Source organism: Balaenoptera physalus (assembly GCF_965194825.1).
Source record: "Balaenoptera physalus genome assembly, chromosome: 17".
In the NCBI taxonomy this organism is placed as follows: Eukaryota; Metazoa; Chordata; class Mammalia; order Artiodactyla; family Balaenopteridae; genus Balaenoptera; species Balaenoptera physalus.
Window position 1 is genome coordinate 69,217,551 of NC_138895.1, and position 27,762 is coordinate 69,245,312.

The 27,762-nt window shown below is 49.7% G+C and overlaps 1 protein-coding gene and 1 long non-coding RNA gene across 5 annotated transcripts in view; one reads left to right on the top strand and one right to left on the bottom strand.

Annotated features, from left to right (window-relative positions):
- The window catches only part of ZHX2 (zinc fingers and homeoboxes 2), a 186,133-nt gene that overhangs the window by 43,836 nt on the left and 114,535 nt on the right, over nucleotides 1-27,762 (top strand). Inside the window, exon 2 of one of the 4 annotated variants that reach the window (XM_082433177.1) lies at nucleotides 18,820-18,956. The exons of 2 other annotated variants lie outside the window; for them this stretch is intronic. The gene's annotated coding sequence lies outside the window, so the exon portion shown is untranslated. Of the gene's footprint in view, nucleotides 1-2,132; nucleotides 2,724-18,819; nucleotides 18,957-27,762 lie in introns of those variants that run through there. One more of the 4 variants, XM_082433179.1, reaches the window with a different exon arrangement.
- On the bottom strand, nucleotides 1,288-6,451 carry LOC309646688. Its single transcript, XR_014255516.1, has 2 exons — nucleotides 3,230-6,451; nucleotides 1,288-2,075 (listed from the first exon to the last, which is right to left on the bottom strand). It is a non-coding gene; the product is annotated as an uncharacterized lncRNA (long non-coding RNA).

Genomic DNA, 27,762 nt, shown 5'->3' on the forward strand with positions numbered 1-27,762 from the left:
CCCTCTTGTGGCTGTCTCCCTCTAGTCCTGGAGGCTCTCTCCATTCAGTTGGGAGATGGAGAAAAGAGAACCACAAGTGGGAGGTTTTTAGGGGCCAGGCCTGGAGTTGGCCCGCATCACCTCCACTCAAATTCCATTGGTCGGAAAGCTGTCACATGACCACCTGTCACTGCAAGGAATGCTGGGAGATGTAGTCTAGCTGCTGCCTGGGAGGGAAAGGAGAGCATGTATAGTGGGGAGCACTCTCAACCCCTGACACAGTGACAGCGTTGGATGCCAGCCCAGGTCTCTTGTACACAAAGTCCATGCTCTTTCCACTCAGCTGGTTCTTGTCACTTTTAACTTCCACAAAGCCTCTTTATGGGCCCTTTTCTCCAGCCAGACTTGCCTACTCACTGTTCCCAGCACCAGACCTTTGCCTGCTCAGTCCCGGTTGCTGCGGTAATGCTAGGAAGAGAGATGCTCCGAAAAGAAGCTCCTCCCTGCCGTGGATTCGCTTTCAGGTTACCCTGAGAAGGCTGCTGTCTGTGTCTCCCAATCCCGGGCTCACTGGCTGCTTCTGGGCACATGCAGAAGTGATCACCTCCTCAGTGTGAGAAAAAGGGGGCTAAGCAGAGGGCTTCAGCGGCAGGAGGAAAGAGGTTTGAGCTGGAGTCTTGGCTGGACCATGAGCCTTGGGCAAGGCATCAGCAGGAAGCGGGTGGCACCCAGTGATCATGCAGCACTAAAGTGCCGCAATCCTGGTATTAATGGTCATTTGCCAAAAGTGACTCGCGTGGGCTGTCCCTAACCCGTCAATGTGTGTTGCCTTTGAACTCACAGGATGCTAAGGGACAAAGCTGCTGGAGCCAGCTGGAGGCTAGATGCCCTGTGGGCACTGCCTGTAACTGTTGGGCGAGCCCAGTGACCCTGGCAGTGTTCCAGTAGTGCCAGTGTTGGTGGGCACTCAGCTCCTTTAGGAGGGATTTATTCCTGAGTTGGAATAAATCCCTCCTCCAGGAAGACCTCTGTGATCCCCACCTCTTCAGAACTCAAGGGCACTTGTTGCCGTTCCACCTATATATAGACCCTGCATTGCTTTGTGACCTCACTTATAGTCACCCTCTCTTTCTCTGCTGTCGGCCTCAGAGGCAAGGAAACCGAGACCGTGGCCAGAGCCAAGTCGTCAGGGACACTCCTGAGCACTTTGTAGGCATCACAGACTCAACAGCATTTAGTCAGTTCTAACATTTCATCCAGATTCACACCCAGGACTAGTTTATTGTAAGAAGAGGAGTGGTACCCAGGCAGCATCCTTCTTTCTTTTTATTTGAGGGGAGAAGCACCCTTTTTATTTACGTGATGGGAAAAGTACACTATGGGGAAAAAAAGATTTTGCCTGTAGTCATCTGAAACATTCATGGTCATCCCCCTCATCTCTGTAAGGTGAATACAGTCGCAGTGGATACCTGTGTCTGTGTCCAAAACAATACAGCTTCAATCAGATCTGGTCATGTGCCCTGGCTGCCATCGCCAGCTGATAGACACTGGACCCGTTCCCTCATTTCTCTCTGCCTGTTTCCTTATCTGTCAAGCCGAGAGCCGACTGTGGCTAGCTCGTGGGGTGGCTGTGAGTTTAAAATGAGAGCATATCAAGACGACACTTGGCACGCAGCTCTCCTCCCAGCCCCCGTCAGTCTCTAGCGCAGGCGCAAAACCTTGCTTCAAAATGTGTCTCGCAAGAAGACTTGGCATCCAGGACGCACCCTGGGAAGAATTTGTTTTTGTTTTAATGCCGAGGACGTTTGCATGAAAACAGGATCTTCGTTGCTTAGGAATTGATCAACTCCTGCTGCTGCTTTTCCTCTGCTGAAGTGCCAGTCCCATATTTGTCACAGGCGAACGAGGAACGGTAGGGATGCCTGGGACCTCCACAGATACAGGATCACGGCCCCTCGGGGCTGGTTTCGGAGGCCACGGAGTCAAAAGAGAATCAGGAATCCATCCCAGGCTGTAAAGAGCTGGCAAGTAAAGGGTGCCTCAGCCGAAGGACTGCCACATGAGTGAAGATTTTCTGCAGGTCTACTTTGTTCTGGCTGCTCAAGGAAGAAGAGAAGACAAGGAGTTTAAGGCATGGCCTCCACCTGCAAGGATAAAAATGTAACAAAGGAGGCGGCAGGCAAGAGTGATAGGACCCAGTACCTACAGCGGAGAGACTGGGGGTCAGGAGCTGGATAGACTCGGGGTAGACACACGGCTTAACCTCTCTGCTCCCCAGTTTCCTCACGGACAAAGTAACACCCTTATGAGGATTAAATGAGATGCTACGTGTTAAATGCCTGGCATTGAGTAAGCACTCAGTAAAGCCAAACTGTTATTATTAATATTAATAATAACCATTCATCATAATACCAGATGCTCTCCATCCTAAGGAAGAGACAGCCAGATGACCACAGAAGGCTATTTAGAGGAAGGACCTGAACTTGATTTGTCACAGCTGTGTCCACCACAGACAGTTCTGGAGGAGGTTTGGAGATGCTTTCCAAGACGTCGAAGTAAAATTGCTTACAGGAACTTGGAGGAGGGTTTCCGGGACTCCTGCTCCGTAGGCACCCCACCCCGACCCGTTTGTGGCCCCAGCCTGGTCCCACGGACATCGGCACAGAAAGGACAGAGAAGAGCCCAGAGTGACAACTCAACCGGTCAGGCCCTTCCTGTTTGCCTCCACGCTTGGCTTCCAGAAGGTAGTTGGGTGTTTGTGTCCAAATGCCCAGGAGAAACCAGACGCCTTTCTCTTTCTGTGTCCTTAATATATGCTAATCAAAGCCGAGAGCCTGCAGAAAAGATCTGCTTGGCAAAGCCCCGCTCCCTTGCCTTGGCCTGCGCACCCTCCCCAGCCTTCCCCTCCCATCTGCCTATCCAGGGGCGTCCATAAATCCAGCTTTCGGAGCCCTTGGGGGCTGGCAAGGCCGCCACGGACCTCAGTCACATCGCAGTGGAAACAATTGAAAACCACTTGGCAAAACTATGGGGTGATCTAATGTTTTACAGCAAGAATACGTTTCTTCCTCCCCATTCTTATTCAAGCCTTGGGGGGAAAGTCGGCTGCCCTCCAAGCTCGGTCAGGCTGGTACCCCGGGGTTCCTGACTCTTTCCTCCCCTGTCTCAGATCACCCCGCAGCGGGGTGGCCAGGCTGCCAGGCTGGCTTTGGCCGCCTCACAGGCCCTGGAGAAACAGATCCGGCCTTACCTTCCTGAGTCGCCTGGCTGCCTTGGTCCCCTCAGAGGTGAGGCTGTGGCCACAGGGGCCTGTGGGGAGGCCCATATATGGAGCCTGGAGAATGTGGGCTCTGGCAGGTGGCCTGGAAAAAAATGGCCGTGTTCTGAGGGTGAACTCCGCTGGATTATAAATAGCACTGTCTCCCTCCCCTTCCAACTTGCTGTGTCTGTCACTGCAGGGCTGACAGTTTAAATTCAAGAGGACCGAGCAGGACAGGGGGGCAGGGAGTGGGGAGGAGGGGGAGATGCCAGATCGCGCAGGAGGTTCAGCTGCTGTCTTGGGATTGATAAAAAGAATCACCACCAGCCAGACGATGGGGCTGAGAGTGGGACACATTTGGGAGTAGCAGAATGACTACTGATTTAATGCATTTTCATAAGCCAAGTGAGCATTGGGGGAAAACAAAGAGAAGTCCTACGTCCAGGAGATGGTTTTAGAGAAGCTTTACAGCCTCTAAAAAATAATAATGAAAATCAGCTGCCCCAAAATAGAAAAGGTTTCTCTCTGGTTCTGAAAGGTCAGCCGTCCTGGCCTCCAAATCAAAACCTATGTCCAGGTGCCCACAAAGGCCCATCCCTTGAGCCTTCTCCCAGAGGATTTCTCGGTGGGTTTTTGTGTCTCTCGGACACCGAGGAAGCAAGGGCGCTTGCTCCTTCTCCACAGACCTCAGCACGTTTTGCTCAGCACAGGGAGGCTGATGAATTTAGAAGGCATTAGGAAATAAAGACGTAAAGGAGTGTGCGGCCCGGGCTGTAGAAAGCCACCCAGTCGCTCACACCTGGGGAATAGTGACGGCGGGGAGGTGTTTGGCGGGCCGGTTCTGCAGGGTCCTTGTCTGTGTCTCTGGCTCTGCCGTGGTGCTCCTGGGGACCAGCGGCCAGGCCTCCCCTCCATCCATGGTAGGAACTCTGTGGTAGGAACTGCAGGAGCTCTGCTGGGCGCCGTGATGGGACACACGTGCCCGGGAGGGTGTTGGGGCCTGGCAGCCCCTGCATGGGTGTTGGTGATTCCTCTGTAAACAGGCAGAGCTGACCACAGTCACCTGTGTCCTTCATTTCAGCGCTTGTGGCTTTTGCGTCCACAGCAGTGATTTGGAAATGGGTTAAGTGGTGGGTTTCTCCTCTCCTACCTTTGTAATTCTCACTTCCTGTGCTCTATGGAGTGATGTTCGTAGTTAAGCATGTAAGAAACAAAAACAAGAAACTAAAGAGGAGCAGGGAAGCTTCTGTGTCTTTTGGATGCTCCTCAAAAGAAGGTCTCCAGACCCCACAGAAGGCAGGCACCGGGCAGAGGTGAGGCGCGCGTGGGTGGACATCGGAACTTGACTCCGGGTTGGATTTGGAAGGAGCATCTAAGGGAGTGGCGGTTTTTAAGCTGCGCTTTAGGAGGGCTGTTGGGGGAGGTGCCTCAGAGGCCAAAACAAAAAGGGCCTCCCAGACCCTAGCTCCTGTTTCAAGCAAAGTGGCTCCACGTTTACCTGTTTTAGGTATCAGATTGCATTTTTTTTTTTAACTTTGGGTTTGTTTATTTATTTATTTATTTATGGCTGTGTTGGGTCTTCGTTTCTGTGCGAGGGCTTTCTCTAGTTGTGGCAAGCGGGGGCCACTCTTCATCACGGTGCACGGGCCTCTCACTATCGCGGCCTCTCTTGTTGCGGAGCACAGGCTCCAGACGCGCAGGCTCAGTAGTTGTGGCTCACGGGCCCAGTTGCTCCGCGGCATGTGGGATCTTCCCAGACCAGGGCTCGAACCCGTGTCCCCTGCATTGGCAGGCAGATTCTCAACCGCTGCGCCACCGGGGAAGCCCTGCATTTTTTTTTTTAAAGGATTTCATGCCTTAAAAAGTTTGCAAACCAGCATGGCAACTCACTCTGTCATTTTAATGCTGGGTAAATGGAAGACAGAGAAGGGGATTTTCCCAAGGTCATGGCCCACGGCCAAGACCTCTGACTAGGTACATGCTGTGCTCAGGGCTCTTCTTTTGGGAAGGGAAATCCCAGGGTGCTGGGACTGGGAGGGACCACAGAGAGCATCTTATCAACCCTCTTCCTTCAGTAACTGAGGCCCCGGGAGATGATGGGATTTGTTCAAGGCGCAGTCAGTGCCAGACCTGGGGCCTGAAGCCGTCTCAGGTGCTCATAATAGAGGCAGCATGTGCCGTAAGAACCCAAAATGGTGGGTCTGATCCAATCTATACAGCTTCCCAGAGGAAGTGACACCGAGCTGAGATGAAAAGATGATGAGTAGAAAGGTGACGAGGGCCAAGGAGAGCATCCCAGCAGCGGAACCGCACGTGTGCTCGGTCCTATGCCCTGCTTACTGCTCCCGGGAAGCAGGGGCTCGAAAAAGATGTCAGCTCTCGTGCGAAGGCTGCTCCCACAAGTCTCTGCGTTGACCTCTTGCCGAGAGAATGTGGAAAATGAGTGGCGTCACCACCTGCCAGGTCAGGCCGCGTTCTGTGGCCTCTCAGAGAGCTGAGCCCTGGAGCCCAGCTTATCAGGAACAGAGCCCAGGAGGGATGGCCCCTGCAGGGAGGCTTCCTGCCGTAGGATTTGAATACATAATGTGCCTCAACTTATCTGAGCTGTGAGAAAGTCCAGACGGCCTGCTCCAGACAGGAAAGGACATCGCAGGGACGGCGGCGTTCGTTCTCAGGGCAACTCCCTGGGACTCCTTGCAGAGAATGTTAGTCTCTCTCTCTGGGCGTGGATTTCCCATGAGGATAGGATGTGCCCTGGTTGGGCCTCCGGTTCTTGTTTCTGGTCCTGGGGTGTAGAATGTATTCCTTTATCAAGACTGAAGGAGGACTTGGGTAAAGATCCCCGGAAATGGGAACATTGATCATTGTCACCCAGATACACTTTAAAAACAAATACAGGGCTTCCCTGGTGGCGCAGTGGTTGAGAATCTGCCTGCCAATGCAGGGGACACGGGTTCGAGCCCTGGTCCGGGAAGATCCCACATGCCGCGGAGCAGCTAGGCCCGTGAGCCACAACTGCTGAGCCTGTGCGTCTGGAGCCTGTGCTCCGCAACAAGAGAGGCCGCGACAGTGAGAGGCCCGCGCACCGCGATGAAGAGTGGCCCCCGCTTGCCGCAACTATAGGAAGCCCTCGCACAGAAATGAAGACCCAACACAGCCAAATAAATAAATAAATAATAATTAAAAGGTGTTAATAAAAAAAAAAAAAACCAAATACAAGTTATCTATTATATATACTCCAATTAAAAAACCCAAAAAATACGTGTTCTTTACGACGCAACATCCCAGGAAAAGGATTCCTGTTCCTCTCTTCCATTTTCTGGGACATGCGAAAAATAGCACCTGCTCATGCCTGCAGAGGCCATCTCATCTAATCTTGGGCTCTCAGCTACTCTCCAGCAGCACCAAGGGGGAAGCTGGGGCCGCCCAGGAGAGAGTGCAGGGATTTCTAAATCCACAAGTCCATCAGAGACCTCCCAGTCACTCCCGTTTTCTGATATGCCTTCGGAGGGGGGACTTCTATGTGAGATGTCTTCCTTTGCTTTCATGAGATTCACAGCCTCCATCCTGACATGCCCACTGCGGTCCTGCGAGCATGTGCAGATGCCAGCTTGACGCTTCAGGCTTTCTCAAGGCCTGTCCGAGGAGCAGGAGTCCTGCAAGACGCTCCGTGACAAAGGGTTCCGTTGTCGTGTTAGTCTGGGAAATGCCGCACACTGATTCCTCCTGTGTGTTAGGACTCCGCTCAGAGAGCACCAGCTCCGAGAGGTCTTCCCAGACCTCCACCCCCTTACCTGCTCCGTTCCTCAGAGTCCTTTTACATCCTCATTTTACACTTGTCTGTTTACCTCTGTGTAGACCGTCTCCCCCGCACTAACGATGCTCCCCCCGTTCTTGCTTGGCTGTTTTGTTCAGGACTGTATCCCTCGTGCCCAGAACACTGCCTGGTTCAATAAGAGAATGTGTCAAATGAACACATGGACCAATCAATATGTTCAAATGCTCGGGACTCCTTCATATATAATTCTAACTCTGTTTAGCTCAGTATTTTTTCATCCTTCTTTCCCCTTTTCTTCAAATGCCCAGCTCATCTCATGTCACGTAGGACCAAGTCACATTTGACCCTGGGAGGCCAGCCCTGACCACCCGGGCGAGAGTGGCAGGCCTCCTCGTCCCACTCTGTCTCGTCACCAGGTTTCATTTCCTCCGTGGTCTGATGACCAGTGGAAATGGGCTTCTTCACTAGTTCGCTCACTCCTCTGCTCTGAATTCTACGAGGGCAGGGACCTTGTCTGTCCTGGTTCACCACTGACTCCCCCATGCCTAGAACAGTGCCTGGGAAGTGCTCGGTAATGATTTGCTGCGTGAATAGCCCTCTTTTCTGACTTACCCTCATCCACAGCCCATAGAACTTAAATTCCACCAAACACACTCTGGGACATGCTGTATTCTGTCAACTCTCACCACCAGTTGCCAGCCATCTGGTACAGTGGATGCTCCCTTCATCCATCAAGACACCAAGTGTCAAAAAGGGAAGGGATGACAGAGGCCATCTACCCAGTGCCCCTGTTTTTTGGAGGGAGAAATAGAGGCTCCCAGAGGGCAGTTGGTACCAATTCAGGACTGGTCCACCAAGACTCCTGTCTCTTACTTGGGTTTTACTCCTGCCTTAGTTTTCTAGGGCTATGGTGACAAACTACCACAAACTTGGTGGCTTAAAGCAACACATGTGTTATCTGCCAGTTCTGGAGGTGAGAAGTCTGAAATGGGTCTCACTGGGCTAAAAGCAGGGCGTTGGCAGGACTGTCTTCTGGAGGCTCTAAGGGAGAATTCATTTCCTTGTCTTTTCCAGACTCTAGAGCTGGCTGTATTCCTTGGCTCACAGCCCCTTCCTCCATCTTCCAAGCCAGCAGTGCCAATTGAGTCTTTCTCGAGCTGGATCGCTCTGACTTTGACCCTCCTGCCTCCCTCTTTCACTTCTAAGGACCTTTGTGATTACACTGGGCCCACCCGGATAGGCCAGGATAATCTCCCCATGGCAACAACCTTAATCACATCTGCAAAGACCCTTTGGCATGTAAGGTGACATATTCACAGGCACTGGGGGTTAGGGCGTGGCATATTTGGAGGGGGCGTTGTTCCGTGTGCCACACCTCCCAACGCATAATCTGCCTGTTGGTCCACCCTCAGGCAAATGCATGTTCTCCCTGCACATGCCCCAGCACTTTCTGCATCTCTCAGTTGCAGTACTTGTCACATCACTTTATAGCTCATTCAGTGTCTGGCTGGCTGGCTAGGCCATGACTGCCTCATGGGCAGGGCCTGGCCATCTCTGTGCCCAGCTGTTGGCACATTCCTGGCACTTAGAAAGCACACGGGGAGTGCGGGTTGCCTTGGCAGAGACCAAAGTGGTCCATATTCATTTTACTGCACTCTCCCCATCCCCATTTCCATTCAGCGACTGAAGGGGCCTCCCCCAGGTTCTGGTGTTCAGGTTCTGCCCTGGGATCAGTCCTCACCGAGATCGAGAGAGACTCGGGCCACATCCACATTTTTTAGACTCCTGGCATGTTAAAATATGGAAAAAAATATTAAAACTGATTATAGAAATCGAAGATCTGTAAAATAATTAAACCAGCAAGTTAACTCTTTTGACATCCAAAATACAATGCTATAGAATCGTCTTGTAAGCTTACTGCAGGTTCATATTTAAAATACATTAATTCAGGGTATTCTACGTGTGTTGTAGGCCCAAATTCAGACAACCACATATGTGTCTTACAGGGACTGTCAAAAGTTTAAGTGTATGCCCGTTCATGAAGGAAAGGCCTGGCCCAAGAAGCCTTCCTACTCACGTCCCCAGGCCTCTGGCCCTTGCAAGAGGCCATGCTTGGAATAAAGGCTGAAGGAAAAGCCTTTGGGATGCAATTTAATACTCAGGATCAGACCTTGGGCAAGTAACATCCCTCATCCAAACTACTTGTACTCAGCTGGCCTGGAGCCCATGACCTCTAAATTCCCTTTTCACCAACATCTTATTACCTGGAGGGATCTAGGACGGATTCTGGTGACTGGTTTCAGGTTCTAATGCAACCACGATGACAGTTTTGCTTCTGGCCTGAGCCAGTAAGTGATTGGATCACTGACTTTCCTTTCCTGGACATGCTAGCAGGTTTCTTCTGCTCTCCCCAGCATTCCTGGCCTTACAGAATCCTACAGCATTGGAACATTGGCACCTCAGAGAGATCTGGTCCTGTCTCCCCCTCTGCGGTCAGAGGGTAAACCACCTTCCCCATGCATCTAAGTTGGGATTGAACCCCGGGTCTCCCAATTGCTTGCCTCCTGATATTTCTGCTACACCATATCAGACTGGAAGGGCTAGGGTGGTTTCTTACTCTGCAGGGAGTACAGATTGAAAAGCACAGAAAACCCTGATTTTGAAGTAGCTTTGATGGCTTTTAGAAAGAAAACAGGACCAAAAAAAATCATAAACAGTTGGAAATAATTTGTATGTTTATGTGTTATATGCTTTTCTATTTCTTTTTTTTTTTAACATCTTTATTGGAGTATAATTGCTTTACAATGGTGTGTTAGTTTCTGCTGTATAACAAAGTGAATCAGCTATACATATACATATATCCCCATATCTCCTCCCTCTTGCGTCTCCCTCCCACCCTCCCTATCCCACCCCTCTAGGTGGACACAAAGCACCGAGCTGATCTCCCTGTGCTATGCGGCTGCTTCCCGCTAGCTATCTATTTGACATTTGGTAGTGTATATATGTCCATGCCACTCTCTCACTTCCTCCCAGCTTACCCTTCCCCCTCCTCGTGTCCTCAAGTCCATTCTCTATGTCTGCGTCTTTATTCCTGTCCTGCCCCTAGGTTCTTCAGAACCATTTTTCTTTTTTTTTTTAGATTCCATATATATGTGTTAGCATACGGTATTTGTTTTTCTCTTTCTGACTTACTTCACTCTGTATGACAGTCTCTAGGTCCATCCACCTCACTACAAATAACTCAACTTCGTTTCTTTTTATGGCTGAGTAATATTCCGTTGTATATATGTGCCACATCTTCTTTATCCATTCATCTGTCGATGTACACTTAGGTTGCTTCCATGTCCTGGCTATTGTAAACAGAGCTGCAGTGAACATTGTGGTACATGCCTCTTTTTGAATTATGGTTTTCTCAGGGTATATGCCCAGTAGTGGGATTGCTGGGTCGTATGGTAGTTCTGTTTTTAGTTTTTTGAGGAACCTCCATACTGTTCTCCATAGTGGCTGGAGAGGGTGTGGAGAAAAGGGAATCCTCTTGCACTGTTGGTGGGAATGCTCTTCTATTTCTATGTCCTATTTTACAATAAAAACACATTTTAAAAGTCATAAAAACTAAACTAAATAAATGGGGTTCCAGGTCCTCAAGTCAGCTGGGAACTCTTCACTCCTTTCCTGAGCTCTTTCAGGCCTGTTCTTATTCTATCCACTTCATAAAGCCTCCTCCAGCCCCCTACCCACCATGGCCCCTGCACGCCTGCATCTGTGGCTTGGGCTGGTCCATCCATTCATTCATTTGCTCCTCTGTCCATCGAGTAGTTATGACGGTCCTCGTTTATTTAATGCACCGTGTACCCCTAGGTTGCCCTTGGTGACACAGAGTATGACATAGTAAAAACAGCACAGACCCAGGTGTCCAGCAGAGACCTGTACTTCTCTCTGTCTTAACCTCTCTGGGCCTCAGATTGCTCATTTGCAAGTAAGGGGCCTGTCCTGAGTCAGGCTTGCACACCCAAATGCATACAGAGGTCAGGCAGGTGAAGAGAATGAGGGAGGTAAGTCACAGGAGTGGCGGTGACTTTGGCAAATTAGAGCATCCCTGCCCAGTCTAAAGGGGACACTTGCCACTCAACTCCCACTGACTGTTCCCATGCAGGGATATAGAGTCAGTGAGGCCAGGGAGCCCCTTATTAATTTTTTTAAGAAAAGTTGGAAATCTTGATTTTTATGAGATATTCCCAAAATGTTTAAAGCAGTGTATAAAGTCAAAGAAAACATATCTAAGGGCCAAATCCAGTCCCAGCCACCTGTTTGCAAGGCCTGGGCCAGAGCCTCGGTAGATTGCATTCCGGCTTTCCCACTCGGATAGGTGGGGTTGCTGCCACGCCTGCCTCGCTTCCTTCGGGCCTGGATGTGTGTCTTTCCCTCTGCGGTCCAGGCATTTATTGGCCCTGCAAGATAGCGGAGGCTCAATTAAAGATAGCTATAAAGGGCTAGATCCCCGTGTTGTACTCCTGTGTGCTGCCCCCGTCCGCCCAAGACCAGCACAGCGCTGGGTATACAGAGTAGGACCAGTAACGTGTACTTACTAAATAAGCAGCAACAGCAACTTTGAATGATATTATGGAATCAGTTATGAAGTAGGTACAAAGAAGCCCATGGATTTTGGCAAAATGGGTGTAATATTTGGTAAAGAGGCTGATCCACCTGAAACCTGTAAGAGAGACCCCTGGTCTGTAATTTATCCTCCTCCCTTGTATAGGTTAGAGAAATGGAGTCTTGCTGGTTTATATCATTTTTTCAAAGGCTGCAGCAGCCCCTCCGGGCCTAAATTAATTTATTCCTTCAAGCCATAAATTTCTGTCTCACCCTTTCTTTATTCCCTCCTTCATTGTCCCCTGTTCACCGGGAGGAGCTAGCAGACAACTCAAGGACATGTCTTACTTACCAGGGGCAGGACTTGGGCTTTGGGCAGAAAAGAAGCCCATTATGCCCCAAATCTGTGCCTGTGAGGGTGATTGCACCTTTTTGCAGCTGAAGGGAACACAAAGAAACACTTGAGCCCAGTGGCATCGGCGGGAAAATGGGCCATTCTTCTCGCTGCGCCCCATTCCCACCAGCCCTCCGCTTAACCTCCAAGCAAGAGAGGCCCCAGTCTCTAGCAGGTTTCTCTGCTGGACACTCCAACAACGTATTAGCATATTTTGCATTTAAAAAGGACTTGGAAAATGAATTAAATGATTGGCATGGTGTTTCAAAAGGTTCTTCCAAACTACTAGTAATTGTGTGGTTTTAAAATACACCATTCCTGCCTGAAATACCCCAGGCCTGGCAGCCAGTTTAATCAGGAGACATTGTACCAGGCAGGGGCATATTTTAAGGCTCGTGATACCCAGTGATTGCCTGAACAGTACCTGGAGACTTGCTAAAGAGAACCTTGTCCTAGTTTTTCAGCAGAGCTGGCAGTTCATTTTCCTCCCTTACAGAGCTGAGATTTACGCCAATTTAAAACCTCTTTTTTATGAAAGGGGCTGGATCAGCCCTGTAACCATCTACTGAGGCACCAGGCAGTGTAGACAGTATCCCAACTCTGACGATGAGCTAAGTGAGGTGGAGCTGGGTGCTAGGTTGGTCACTTATGGCACTGCTGTGGCCAGGGGGGCTCAGGGCGGGGGGAGCACGAGTGTGATGGAAGCTTCCAGAACATGCTTGGGAAAATGTTATTCTGGTCCAATCTCCTCATTTTTCAGGTGAAAGAGATGGAACCCAGAAAGACTATTACTTGCCCAGGGTCACAAGCCCTTTTCACTCTTTCATGACAGTGGAATTCAGATCTCCTGACTCTTAATCCAGATTTGTTATTTTTTTCAAGTCCAGAGAAAAGAAAACTAATCAGAAGATCAGGGTGTGAGGTTGAGTAGGATTCCTAGGGGGAGATTAGGAAGTCTGAGGTGGAGGAATTTAGGAATGACAAACTATGGGAGAACCTCCGGGTTTTTAGAAAAACTGAGGGTTGTTATTCATTATTATAATTAATGATGATAATGATAAAGGTAATAATTGCTAACATTTGTGTGCTTTCTTGGAGCCGAGCACTGTGCCCGGTGCTGTACCTGTATTATCTCCTTTAATCCTCACACACCTCTGGGAAGCAGGTCAGTACTAACATAACCCTGTTTTACCGATGAGAAAACTGAGGCCCAGGGTGACCCAGATCAGACTTCAGAATCAGAATCTTTAGGGGAAAAACAGGAGAGAATCCATAAGCAAGTGATCAGGAAATGGTGGGATCGGGCCAACAGGCCCCTGGAAAGTATTAAGAACAGAGACAAGATGAGGGAGAAAAGAGCTGGAACAGAAGAGAGCACTTGGGGGGGGGGCAGCTAGAAGGTTCTGGTCAAGAGCACAGAGTGAGGTGCAGTGTGCGCGGAACAAAGGGACCTCTGTGAAGTGGACTCTGATGTCTGTGGGGAGGGCAGCTCTGACCTCAGGGCAGAAACACAGACCTGGGCTCAGGAGGAATGAAGCAAAAATTCCTGTAGAGTGTGTGTGCGTGCATGAGTGTGTGTGTGTGTGTGTCCTCCTCCTACACACATCCCTCAGGAGCGACTGCCGTAAGAGAGAGTGTGTCCTCAAACCAGCTCAGCCTGGGTCGTTGCGTGGAGAAAGAATGAGAGGTCTGATCGAAAGAGAAACCAAAACCTGGGAAGACAGAGAAAGCCATGACTGATGTGTTGCCCCAGTGTCTGATCGCGGAACCTCAGGAGACGCCCTCCCACAACACACCTGTTTGACGGAGAGCCGCCCGTGCTGTCGTGAGATGACTGTGCGGGGTGTGGATGGGAGCGGATGCACGGAGGCAGCCCCAGTGCACGTGGGCCGAGGTGGATTATGGGATGGGGTGGGGGCGGGGCGGGGCTGCCCTGAAGGGCTGCATGGTCTATTTCATCTGATATTTTTCCCACCCCTTCCTGAGGATGATGGATCGTATATGTGAATGGGCTCCCAGATGACTAGTTCCAGGTTGTTCTCATTGGGAACATAAAGTACAGTGGGTTTGGGGTCTACCAGGGTCTTGTGGGCTGGCTTCTATTTTACACACAGTATCCAGGAGATGGCAGATACTAATTCATTGATCCCACAAATTGAGGGTATTGATCTTTTTTTAAACAGTCATTGAAATACTGCATTTCAGCAAAAAGTTAGAAAACATTTACTTAACTCTGCACCAGTGATTGACTAGAATATTGCACAACTATTTTAATGTTGGTTATGAGAACTGTGTAATAATAAGGGTAGATACTTGCATGGGACATTAGGTAAAACGAGGAATATATAAAGGGTATGTGTAGTAGAAGGACTTTTTTTTTTTTTTTTTTAAATTTATTTTTGGCTGTGTTGGGTCTTCGTTTCTGTGCCAGGGCTTTCTCCAGCTGTGGCAAGCGCGGGCCACTCTTCATCGCAGTGCGCGGGCCTCTCACTGTCGCGGCCTCTCCCGTTGCAGAGCACAGGCTCCAGACACGCAGGCTCAGTAGTTGTGGCTCACGGGCCCAGTTGCTCCGCGGCATGTGGGATCTTCCCAGACCAGGGCTCTAACCCGTGTCCCCTGCATTGGCAGGCAGATTCTCAACCACTGCACCACCAGCGAAGCCCCAGAATGGGTTTTTTAAATGTCATTTCTTGCCACCGGCTGTTTCTCAAGTAACTTTAATTCAAAGTAATCAATATGTCACTGAGACATATTGGGGGGGCGGCCTGCCCTACATAAAGGGACTCTATCATGTGAAGTTTTGAATATGACTGAACACGCAGAGGAAGCGCACCTGGGAAACCAGTACCAAACCTCTCTTTGATCTTGGTTATCGTATAAGCTAGCCTGACTGCAACCGCAACAGCCTTCAGATGCCCACCACCCTTTCCAAAACAAGAACCGGTTCGGTGAGGTCACCTGCTGGTCACTCCATTTGCATTTGGTGGTCAGTGCTGGTCAGGGTGTAATTCAGCTAAATGAATTTTGCAAATTCCTGGTGATTTTACAGGCAGGAATGGAGGCTGAGAATTTTAAGATTTTAAAAATGCATTTCAGAAATACCATCACGTTAGAGCTTCCTTTCGGTCCCTTGAGGTGGCCACCAAGTAAACAGCTTAATTTCCATCCCAGCTGGAGGTACAGAACGCAGCCTTCACACTCACCAACAGATAAATGTCTCCTGTCCCTGGCAGTGCTTAATGGCTTTTAGTAGAGTTAAGGCTGGGAAGAAAGGAACTGACTTCCTCTTATTGGGTAAAATTGAAACCCCGAGGAGACGATTCCATTTCAGGCAGACCCTTTCCTTCTCAGATGACTCATCCACAGCCCAGCCAACTCCCTTTCAGCTCATTCAGGTAAAATGGAAGACAGAGGCCACCCGACCGGGCAGGCGGTGAGGGGGGCTGGTGAGCTGGGTGTTTGGGGTTTGTCAGCTGAGGATTTGCATTTCTAATAAGGGCCACGTCCTGGGGGGCTGCAGCTCAGTGGCTGCGAGTGTCTTTTTTTTAATATATATAATTTTATTTTTATTTTATTTTATTTTTAAATTTTCATTGGGGTATAATTGATTTACAATGTTGTGTTAGTTTCAGGTGTACAGCAAAGTGAATCTGTTCTTCATATACCTATACCCACTCTTTTTTAGGTTCTTTTCCCATATAGGCCATTACAGAGTATTGAGTAGAGTTCCCTGTGCTATCCAGTAGGTCCTTATTGTGGCTGCGAGTCTCTTTAGCTCTCTAAGTGCTCTGTTTTGCAGGGACTGAGGCAAGAGTCTTCAGCATGAATAAATAGCTGTGGAGAAGGAGGGGAAAGGGCAGGATAGGGGAGTGAGTACCAGAAGCGCTGAGCCTTTAAAATGGTATTGTAGCAAGACGCAGGGCTCCCTGGGGAAGTCCTCGCCAACCTTTCCCTCACCGGCCCTTTGTCTATGTAAGAGAAACTTATTAAATGGTGCACTCCAAGATTTTGAGATTTATTGTTATTTCTCCAAAGAGAAGTCAGCAGGCATGTGTATCCCAGCATTATTTATACGGTAGAAAATTAGGAAAAGAAAAACAATGTCCAACAAGAGGTGAATGATAAAATAATTCAACGATTAAATAAATTCATTGTTAAGTAAATAAATAGTAGAAATCCTTAAGTCAACAGCATGTCTATTAAGTAATGTGATTCTTTTCAATGTTAAATGAAAAATGCAGGATACACGTTGTACATAGAGTTTTATTTAAAAAAAAGAAAAAGAAAAATGCATAAAACAAAAGACTGTTCTGAAATAAAAAGGAGTAACCACCAAAAAAAATAAAATAAAATAAAAATAAATAAAAAACAGGCACACAGATGGAAACATAGCAAAATGTTAACGCAGTTAATCCTTAGACGTGGAATCAGAGATTATGTTTCCTCTTTTATTTCTAAATTTCCTACAATGGACTTTTTTTTTCTGATCGTAGAAGTTAGATGTCAAAGCAGGAAACTATCGTATACACTTGTTTCTTTTTTTCTTTGTTTGTCTTCCTTCCTTTTTTAATCTCCTCGCATGAGAACATCAGCTATGCTGTCAGTGGAACCCTCGGTGTTCTGCCCGCCAGATACTGTATTGCTAACAGGAAACAGAAAGCTGCAGGGGTATAAGGACGAGACCCGACGTTCCTAATCCCCCTCACCCATCGTTCCCTCCTCCGTGAGCCCATCTACACACTTCTTGAACTTGTTTATATTTTTAGCTGCTACAGCCTCTCGGGCCCAAGGAGTTCCCTGTGTTTTCCACCCTCTGTGTGAAGTGGCAGAGGCCTGCGCGACAGGTATCCTTAGATGACCTCCTTTAGACTGTAAGGGTCCTCCCTGGTTTTGCATTTCTAGGACTGAGCAAACAAAAGAAGAACCGTGACTACACCTTCGCAATTAACCAAGCACATGAAGAGACAGCATCGATTTTGTAGACTTGTTGAACTTGGTGTTGGAGGAGACCTCAGAAATTGTGTAGGCCAGTGTTTTCCTAAAAGTCCACATAATGGGAGTCAGTATTCCAGAAACCAGTGGAAGTTGTACAGTACCCAGGATACAGTGACACTGGCTGCCTAAAAATATTGTGGTGTGGTAGGGGGTTTGGGGGGTTGTTTTGTTTTCACTCTGGGCTGGAAGTGGGTGACAACGGTTACTTTGTTTTGATCATAAACTTCAGCACTAACACAAATGCTTCGCTATTTTGTTAATGGAGAAACTAATTACTGTATGAGAGACAAAATCTTTTAAAATTGGGGGTGAGAGAAGGTGGACATTGGTGGGACTCAGCTAATCTGGGCCCACCTGCGAGGCGGTGAAGGCAGGAATGTCCTGGCACGCCTGATGGATGAGAAAATGGACTGGAGAGCAGCTGCCTGACCCCAGCTAAGCAGGCTGGTGCATGGGGGCGGTGGCCGAGAATCCAGGGTGTCTACCTCGAAGACCTGGCCTGCCTCCAGGGCACCCAATCTGCCTGTTTAAACCAAGACCCTGAGTTGTGTTTCCTGTACTGCGAATAATTCAGCAGACTTTGAATTTTTGCTCCAAATGTGATCTTTCTTTCCAGACTCAGTCCTGGGTCTAGAAAATGATTGTTGTAATTGCCTTTCTAGATCCTCCCATATTTCCCAGCTGTGGAATACTGACTCGCAGGTTCAGAAGATTCCAGTAGGAAAGTAGGTGGGCTCTGGAATCCGACAGCCTGGGTTCAAATCCTGCCTCCCCCACCAACCAGACCACGATCCCGGGTGTAACTTCTCTGAGTATCAGTTTTCCCAACTGTAAAATGGGAATAACGATAGTATCTGCCATAAGGGTCATTGCGAGGACTGAAGAGCGTAATGAATGAAAAGTGCTTGCCCGGTTCCTGGTGCCCAGTACACACTCAGTAAAGATGAGTTGTCACCTTCAGCACCATCGTTGTTATTATCAGTTTTCCATGGAAAGACCACAGCCAGGACCCAGAGCCAGCTCTGAACCTATTTTGCTTGGCTGGACCAGGGGCATTCACTCTGCTGGCTGTGTTATTTGCTTTATCCTCCAGGGGAAAACAATCCGCCAGTTCCTTGTTCACCTGGTACCCATTTTAAAGGCCCTGAGAACTGACGTGGTATGATCAAGGTCACACTGCTCCGAGGGGCAGTGGGAGAAATTTCCCGTCTCTAGAGCTCTTCACTCTGCAGTGCCCTGTTCCCTCTGGACACCTCCTTGGATCCTCCAGACCAGAAGAGGGAGAAACAGGAGAAACAAATGACCAGATCCTCGGGAACCCTAGTTTGGATCGCTGTTTCCTGCGCGCCTGCCACTTGCTTAGGGTCTTCCCTTATTCAGTAGATGTCGGTGCCGCTTTGGGTGGAGCTGATGCTTCCTGTTTCACTTTTCTCCCCTCCTGACTGTGAAGGAACCGCCAACCCCACCTGAGAGCCTCGGTCCCTGGGGTGGATGATAGACACGCTGGGGGCCTGTAGGAGGGCCAGGAGTCGGCTGGTGGCTTCTGGCTAGTTTGAAGCCCTTGTCCCCACTATGCTTGCCCCATTGGGGCGTTACAGGAATTCTCTGAGGCATGTGCCCCCGTGAAAAGGCCCTTCCAGGTCTCTAAGGCCCCTCTGACCAGAAGCCCCCCTACCTGAATCAACCACTTCCTGAGCACATTTTTGAGATGTAGACATTCTGGGGCCACAAAGCTGAACGAGCTTTACTTCCTGCCTTCACGGGTGGGGAAAGTCAGGCCCAGACTCTGAGCCGAATGACCGGGGATTCTTGTACCCACAGGGTTTTGGGGGCCGGTGTTCCAGGCAGAGTGGCGCCCGAGCAAAGGCACTGAGGTGTGACCTTGCACTTGGCGTGGAGCTGAGCGCTTCCTTGTTCTCCAGTTGCTTTGAGTGTGTTTCTTCTGCCCCAGCTAGATGGTAAGTGCTTCTAGGCAAGAGGTCATAGTGAGCCCTGCTCCTTCTTCTCTAGCCCCTGTGCTTGGGGGGGGGCGGGTGATGGGCAGCTTGGAAAGCACCTTCGCCTGAGTCGTCAGCTGCTGACCTGCTCAGCAGCTTTGTGACATCAGATTTTATCCCCATTTTACAGATATGGCAACTGAGGCCTTGAGAGGGTGACTTGATGGCTCAGCTACTCAGTGACTGAGCCTAGATTTGCACTCAGGTCTGAGGTCTGACTCCAACTCCTCCCTAGATCTCACCCTCATGGTCAACACTGAGGGAATGCGCGTGGATTCGGTGCTCAGCGCAGAGAGAGATGCTGAGAGGGAGGGAACACGTGAGCATGAGCTTGTGGGGCTCGGTGGAAAGGGCACTGGCTCTGGAAGGGAGACCCCTGGCTCAAGTCCCAGCTCTTCCAAGCATGAGCTGCATGGACTTAGAATAGTCACTTCTCTTTGGGGCTCAGTTTCCCTGGCTGGAAAATGAGAAGATGGTAGGAGATTCCATCTCATAAATCTATAGAACTATGATTGAAAACTTTGGTCTTCAGTGCTTTCTTACATCTCAGCGCCCCCAGCTCTGCCAGGCCTGCACTCCCAGTCCCTTCCCAGGAACCCCCATCCCTGGGTCTCTTCGAGCCTCTGTGCTCCCCTCTCCCCAACAAACCCAACCTCTAGCTCAGTGGAACCACCTGAGGAGCCTGTTAAAATGCTGACTCCCAGGCAACATCCTAGAACCTGATGACTCTGAGTCCCTGGGAGATGGGCCCAGGAACCTGCATTTCTCCTCTAAACACTCCCAGGAAATTCTGCTCATCAGCCAGACTTGGCAGTTATTGCTGAGCTCAATAGTTCTCCAACTTTGGCAGCCATCAGAGTCACGGGGCGGGGCGTGAAATGACTGGGCCCCATACCCAGAATTTCTGATTCAGTAGTTCAGAGGGGGGGTCCACAAATGTGCACTTCAAACAAACTCCCAGGTGATGCAGGGAACCACACTTGGAGAACCACTGCCCTAGCTCATTTCCCGAGCCAGCCAGCAAAGGCGTCTTTACTCGTGGGCGACGAGTATGTGAGCTGCAGCAGTCCTGTCAGCACGTGAACTTTTAACAGAGACCTTCGAAATTATTGAGATATTATAATAACAGCTACCATTTATTTAGTATGATACGCGCTACCTGCCAGGCCCTGTGCTAGATGTCTACGATCCATGTCTCTCATTATTATATAGGGTTTGCTGATTCAAAAACCAAGGATGAGATTAAGTGATCGTCTAAGATTGCACTTGCTACAAATACCACCAGGACTTCCTAGAGGAAAGCTTGGGCTACTTTCTTTACCCCACGAGGCCTGTCTTTGCTGTCTCTGCCTGGAGTGTCAGGAGAATTTCCAGCCAGGTTCAGAGAGGGGTCACCACCCAGGTTGGGGGTGGGATTTTTGGTTGGAGGAGGCTTTCATTAGTTCCCCACAAATTGTACCCTGCTGGTGGTGACCCTTGGCTCACACCCGCGGGACAGCCTGCTTGCTGCTCGTCTCCTTGTTTCACCCACTTTAAAGGACCCCTCGTGTAAGCGGGGACCGTTGCAGCTCTAGCAGGCTGAGCTCCCGGGGTGAAAACGGTGGTCTGCTGCTGGATCCCAGCCTGCTGGGGTTCTGCGTGGGTTCTGGCCTGGCCAACGTTCTGTTTGCCTGTAAGCGCCCTGGAATAGAACTGTTGGTGCCGGATCCCAGGGAACAGATAGAAATGGAGAAGGTTGAGTCATGACTTCAACTCTCCCAGCTGGTGCGTCTTAGTGGGGGAGCTTCTTTCCCTCTAACATGTGAAAATTGGCCTGTTGTTTAATAGGAAGCTCATTGATTTGTGCAAACGTATAAAACACAGAGTAACTAGGAAATACAAGTGGCCATGAGGGCTTTTTCCACACTTAGCTCTTTAATCTTACCATTCGCCAACACAGACACACACACACACACATACAACACAGATCATGCTTGTGTGTGTGTGTGTGTGTGTGTGTGTGTGTGTGTGTGTGTGTGTGTGTGTGTGTGTGTTGTTTTGTTTTGTTTTCAGTTATTTTTATGTCTGGCAGGGATCTCAAGTTTTTCAAGCCATCCATACCTTTTGGGCAGCATCTCCTGCTTCTACCTGTTCTCTTCCCTCTGCAAAGAAAAGGAAGGAAGGGAGGGAGGGACGGAGGGACGGAGGGAGAGAGGAAGGGAGGGAGGGAGGGAGGAAGGGAGGAGGAAATAAACGAAGGAACTGCCCTCAAACACTGATCCATTGGCGTGGCCAGAGTCCTCCATACAGTGGTTTCAGAGTGCTATCCTTTCTGTTTTAAGAGGACAGACGTGCATAGGTCCTGCACAAGCTCTGTCCGCACCCTTGAAGGCAGCTTGGTGGAGACTACTGACATTGGAATTGCCGTCGAAAGTCAATAGCTCTGGTCCAGGGTCTGCCACTCAACCATGCCACCTTCCCCCAGCCTCCCATGGCCAGTCTGACTTCCCCGTCTCCTCAGGGAGGTGGTGATAGCAAAAGAGATCATGGATCTGAGAGCATCACTCCAGTCTGAGAGCTGGATGAAATTCTAGGAATCTAGATGTTTTACTTTACCAATGAGAAACCCGAGGCCCAGAGAGAGGAGGTAACTTGCATGAAGTTGCACAGCGAGTTTTGGGACACTAGAGAACTGACAGTAGAAGGAGGGTATTGCCCTGGTGGTCTTGTTGCTATTTCCTTCTGGGTGATTGTTTTGCAAACAGTGAGTGAAGTGACAGGAAAACTTCTCTGGGAGTCTCTCTGGCCAGAGCACCTTCTCTGTCTCTCTGTCTGTCTCACACACAGACACATGCATGCACACACACATTTCTCGGTGTAAATAACAAAAAGGCAGTGACTAACCTTTACAGGAGAGACTTATACTCTTTTTCACTGATTATGGGGAAACCTGTTGGGCATCATCTAACTTTGCAAGATAGAACGTAAGACTCAGAGGAGCGAAGCTTGAAGTTAAGGAGAATCTACTGCCCAAAATCCCTTGCAACCATAGGGCTTGGTGGCCTCGTACTTGCCTAAACCCCCGTCTCCCAATTATCCCTATTCCCCTTTCACAGATAGACACATTCCTGGTTCTCCTGCCCACAACACACATAGGGTAGAACAAAAGAGCATGGGCTATTAAAATAGACAGAGGATTGGACATTTCTCATTAGCGGTGTGCCCTTGGGTAAGTTACTTAACCTCTCTGAGCTTCACCTTCCTCGTCTGGACAATTATAACACCTCTTAAAGTTGTTGTAAACATTAACAAAGGTAGAGCATTAAAAGTGCTTAATACAGGGACTGGTACAAAGTAGGGGCTTAATAAACGTTATCTGCTGCTACTGCAAATGTTGGAGAGATGTTGAAGATCACATTCTTGCATCATTTTCGTGAGAGAATGAACTGGTTCATCATTTAAATGAGATCTCTCTCTAGGCCTCTGGCAATCTGACTGCATAGTTAAAACTTCGATTTTTCTGCCCCGGGAAGAACAAATATTGTCCAGGTTTTAAGCACACCATAGCTGGGCTGTTATCTTTGGAATACCAAGATGCTGGCATGGTAGTTTTCAGTACTACCTTGTGCATATAAACATCCTTATATCTGAAAAGGATATAAAATTGCAAACAATAAAAGATATCAATGAACTGGAAACCACGAAAACAAGAGTCAAAACACAAAAGCCCAATTATAATGGAATAGAGGTTACCCTGTACTGCATTTTCTGGCTTACAGTTTTAGGTATTCCCCACCCCTAGTGGCCTCACAACCGTCCTGGAAGGTAGGTTTGATTCTGCCCATTCCTTGGGGGAGAGAAGACGATTTCAGGCTGATGCTGAGTGGGAGAGACAGTCAGGAGTCGCATCACACTGGGCCTTGTAGGATTTGGTAAAGAAATTTGGATTGTCCTGAGTTCAGTGGGCTTAAGCAGGAAAGTACTGCAATCTTATCTACATTTTTAGAAGATCTCTTGGTAGAGAGGGGAGAGAGCAAAAGTGGAACCAAGGAGGCCACTTGGGAGGTGGCTTTGGAAGTTCAGGCAAGAAATGATACAGCGCTCACGGAGATAAAGAGAAGGTGGGTCAGAGAGTGGAGGTCACAAGATGGCCTTAGGGTGGCTTGGCTGTGGATGTTGATGAAGAGGGGGAACCAAGGATGGCTTCCAGCTTCCCAGTGGGTTGATGGGCGGATGATGGTGGGGACGTCTGCGGAGGAACAGGGTTCAGAGGTGGGGGGGAGGGGCGAATCAGGGGCTCTACTTGCATTTGTTTTTGGAAGGAGGGTATCTTATTCCAAACATTGGGCCTCCTGATGGCAGAGAGCAGGTCGGATTCACTCGCTCCTGGGCATTGAATAAATGCTTTATGTGAGCTGCGTGCACTCAGGTCCACCCCCGGGCAGCCGGTCTGTGAAAAATGCCGCCGATGGCAAGGTGCTGTGTTCCTTCTGCCGCCAAGGAACCAGAAAGCCATTAATGACCCCTTCTGAGAACGTTGGGCCCCATACAAGAAACAAACAAAAACCCCCCCGATGTCCTGCCTTCTCGTGTTTCAGGCTTTGGGTAACTTTTTCTTTTGCCAGTCTCCACGGGATCTTTCCTCTGCTAATGTTTGAAAGTGATGCTTTTTTTTTTTTAATGTTGTACTCAGGCCTTAAATAACCTTTACCCTGAGGTAGATGAAGCCTAGTAAAATGCTAATAACATCGACAACAATAATGAGCTTTGGTGGAGTGTCATTTAATTAAAAGACCTCTTTTATATGCACTATTTGATTTTAGCCTCCAGGCAATCTCTGAGGTGAGATAAGCAGCATGTTAAGCTCTGAGAGCCAGAGGACTACAGTAGCCAAGAGCGTGTAAAAGTGAGGTAACTATGGCATGGCTAGGTTAAAAGAGTTGAGGTCCTTGGAACGGGGCTGGCCGGTGAACAGTAGCTGTTGTTGTTTGTATGGTTAGTTTCTAGATAGAGAAACTGAGGCACAATGAAACTGCGTCGTACACGCTCAGCAGCGGAATCAACTCCGAGCTGTGTAGGATGTGCTGTATTTCTGGATGCCACGCTCAGAAGGGATCTGAAGTGATATTCGTTAGGCGGGAAGGCTGCTGCCGGGCCTGGATCCCTTTGAAATTCTCCTCCCCCATCTCCCCCTTCTCTCCCTTGCAAGTCTCCATCCCCCGTGAGGTGGGTTGAACACACCATCCCGGACCGCTCGGAGCCTGTCCCCTCCTCCCTGCCTCCTGCCCCGGTGCCCCCTGCCGCTCATCTTCCCGTGGGCCCCATTCTTTGAAGCGGGGTTCAGAGCCCGCCTCCCCCTCCTCCTTCCCTGACCCCCGCCCTCATGGCACCCTTCTCCAGTGGAGTTCTGCATCGAAGCCATCCCGGATCCCCACCTCTACCATCCCAGGTGACTCCGCAGGTGTGAGTCTTGGCTCCCCCATTGGGTAGAGGGAGACAGAGGCCTTGCCTTGTACCTTGTGACTCTCCAGCTCCCCTGTGCCTGGCCAGGGCCATGCCCAGAGCGGGTGCCATGACATTACACAACTGACTTTTAGAAAACAATAAAAATAATCATGCCCAGGACCCACCTATGCAAAGGGGTGGTGCGTTCACCCAGGTCATCCCTCTGGGAAGTTTACGCCTTATTCCCAAGGTGGCGCCCTGGCTCGGAACCTCCGAGACCCCCAAAAACATTCGAGAACGTCCCCCAACACCACACTGTTCTCCTTGGTGTTGGCAAATCTCTGCCCTTTGAGGGTGGCTCCACGGCTCCCATCTGTGGAACCAGGACAGTGACGCCCCTTAGAAATACAGTTGCCGGGGAAGGGTGGTCTGAATCAGGGGCAGTTAAACAATAATGTGCCCAGTTTTACGCGTTGCCTTGTAACCTGACTCTGAAGACAGCTCCAGAGGAGGGCTTCCACACATGTCTTGGGCGTCGTGGAGATGAATGTGCAGGCGCTGCCATGGGGACCTCGTTGGGACAGTGGTTCGCTTTGGGCGGGGTCAGTTCTGTGACTGTGTTTAAAATTTGTCCTCAGAGAGGAATAAACGAGTGAGCGTGTGTTTGATCGGAAGAACAATGTGTGTTGTTGTGCTTGTGCACGTGTGTGCCTTAGGGGAGAGAGCGGGGGCCTGCTGAGCCCCCTGGGCCCCCAGAGGCCAGCCGGCCCGGGGGAGATGGCCCTGTTTTTGAAGCAGCCATAGCGCTCATCCCTTTGCCTCTTGCCTCCCTTTCCCCCCAGCCCCCAAATTTGTTTCAGCCCGCTGGCTCCCTCCGCTGACCTGAACATAATGATTGTATTCTTCATAAGTAGAACACTGCCCCTGCCCCCGATTCCCACCCCAACCCCGAAACTAACTGCCCTCCCCTCATTAGGTGCTCTAAGGACGCGGTTCTGTGTGGGAAGAGGCCTGGGCCCTCTTCACAGGCCCTGTTTGTTGCAGGTCCCACCGTCCATCTCTCTTAAAATGATGAAGCTTTGACAAGGCAGGAGGTGGCGAGGAAGGAAGGAGGGTGTTTTCCCTGGATTCCCAATATTTGGGTTTTGTCCGGTAAAATATTTTCCCGGGCATCGGCGGGAGAGGAAATGGACAATCTCTGTTTCTTCAGAGACTGATTTTAGCTGCTGGCAGAGGTTCAGGGGCGGCCGGTGTACCCTGCCCCGGCACCCCTCCCTTTTCAGTCCTCGTGTCCCTGGTGGGGAGGAAGCCAAGAGGTTTTCAGTGTCAGTGTCACAGACAGAGGAGGCGGTTGTGAAATCCAGATCATATGCCACTCCTGAGTGACTGCTGTGGGTCCTGGTGCCACTGAAATCTGTTGACTGAGGCCGCCAGCCCGCCAGGGTGTCTCTGGGGCCACTTGTACACGGACCCGGCAGCTGTAAACTGGAATCACCAGACTGGATGGGATTCCCAGCAGAGCCCTGGATGCATGCGGTGGCTGCCAAGGGGCATTAGAGGGTCTGGACAAGGGCCTGTCTGGGTTTTCCAAAGTGGAGAGGTGGGGATCGAGAGTGGGAAAGGCATCCGGCCTCCCTGCTAGAGACTCAAGGGAGCCTGGTACTGCCATTCACCAGCTGCATTCCTTGGCGTGGCCTTGAGGCTCTGATCTCCATTTCCTCCTTGGAGACACAGGGTGAACAATACCCACCTACCGAGTGAGCCGCTCTGGAGGCAAACATTGCCAGCTGTGCTACTTGCTTGCTGTGTGACTTTGAGCAAGTTACTTTACATCTCTGTGCCTGGGTTTCCTTGTTATGTTGGTTTCCTGTGATTGCTATAACAGAGGACCACAAACTTGATGACTTAAAACAACAGAAATTTGATCTCTCACAGTGCTGGAGGCCAGAAGTCCAAAATCAAGAGTTAGCAGGACCCTGCGCTCTCTAAAGGCTAGGAGAAAATCCTTCCTTGCTTCTTCCAGCTTCTAGAAGTTGTTGGTATTCCTTGTGGCTGCATCACTCCCATCTCCACCTCTGCCTTCACATCACCTTCTCTTCTGTCTGTGGGTTTCTTCTCCAGGTGTTTCTAATTAGGCTACTTGCCATTGAATTCAGGGCCCATTTGGATAAGCCAGGGTGATCTCATCTTGAGATCCTTTACTTAGTTACACCTACGAAGACTCTTTTCAAATAAGGTCACATTCGCAGATTCTGGCGACTAGGACATAGACATATCATTTGGGGGGGAGGGGCACAATTCAACCCACTACACTGGTTTATTAAATGAGGATGATAATGGAGATTACACAAGTTTATACGTCTAAAGTCCTTCGAGCCGTGCCTAGCACACAGCAAACACTCAGTGTTTGCTTTTGTCATAATCCTCACCAAGCCATCATTTCACAATCACCATCATCATCACCACCATCACCATCGCTACCACCATCACCGCCATCAACATCACCACCACCACCATCACCACCCCCATCACCGCCATCACCATCATCACCATCACCATCACCATCATCACCATCATCCCTAACATCTGTGAAGAGACTTCCCAAACTGAACACGTCTAAAATTAACTCTTGACTCTCATTCTTCAACTTCTCAGTAAATAGTTACCTCTGTTTACTCCATCCTTTAAATAATCCTGGTTTCCTCTTTTTCTCTCACACCTCATTCCATCTGTAAGTCCTGTCTATTCTGCCTTCAAAATATATCCCTAGTGTGACCACCATCTTTCAGTACCACCACGTTGCACCCCTCCAGGGGACGCCCTTCCCATTTTGGTGGCTGTGAATGGCACGTCTGGGGTCTTATATTCAGCACCGTGGTGCTGCTTCCTGCCACCTCCACCCCCGTCCCCCAGTTGAAGCCCCATCGTCTCTCACGTGGGTCACTGCAGTCACCGTTGGTTGTCCTCTCAGCTCGTCCCTTAGCTGCCGCCCCTCCCTCACTTCATGCACACACCCCTAACTGTCTCCTCTCCTCACAGCTGCTTCTTGAAAACACAGGTCAGATTGTCACTCGCCTGCTCCAAACCCTCCAATGGTTCCCCCGTCTCACTCAGAGCAAAAGCCAAAGTCCTTATGGTAACCCCCAGGCCCACGTGATCCCCTTCCTCTCTGCCACCAGCCTTGAACAAGACGCACCCACACCCACACCCACACACACACACACACACTTGCATTTGCGCTTGCTACTTTCTCAGCCTAGAACACTGTTTTCCCAGCTACCTTTGTGGTTTTCTGCCTCATTTCATTCAGTCTGTGCTTAAAAGACACGCTGTCACGGAGGCC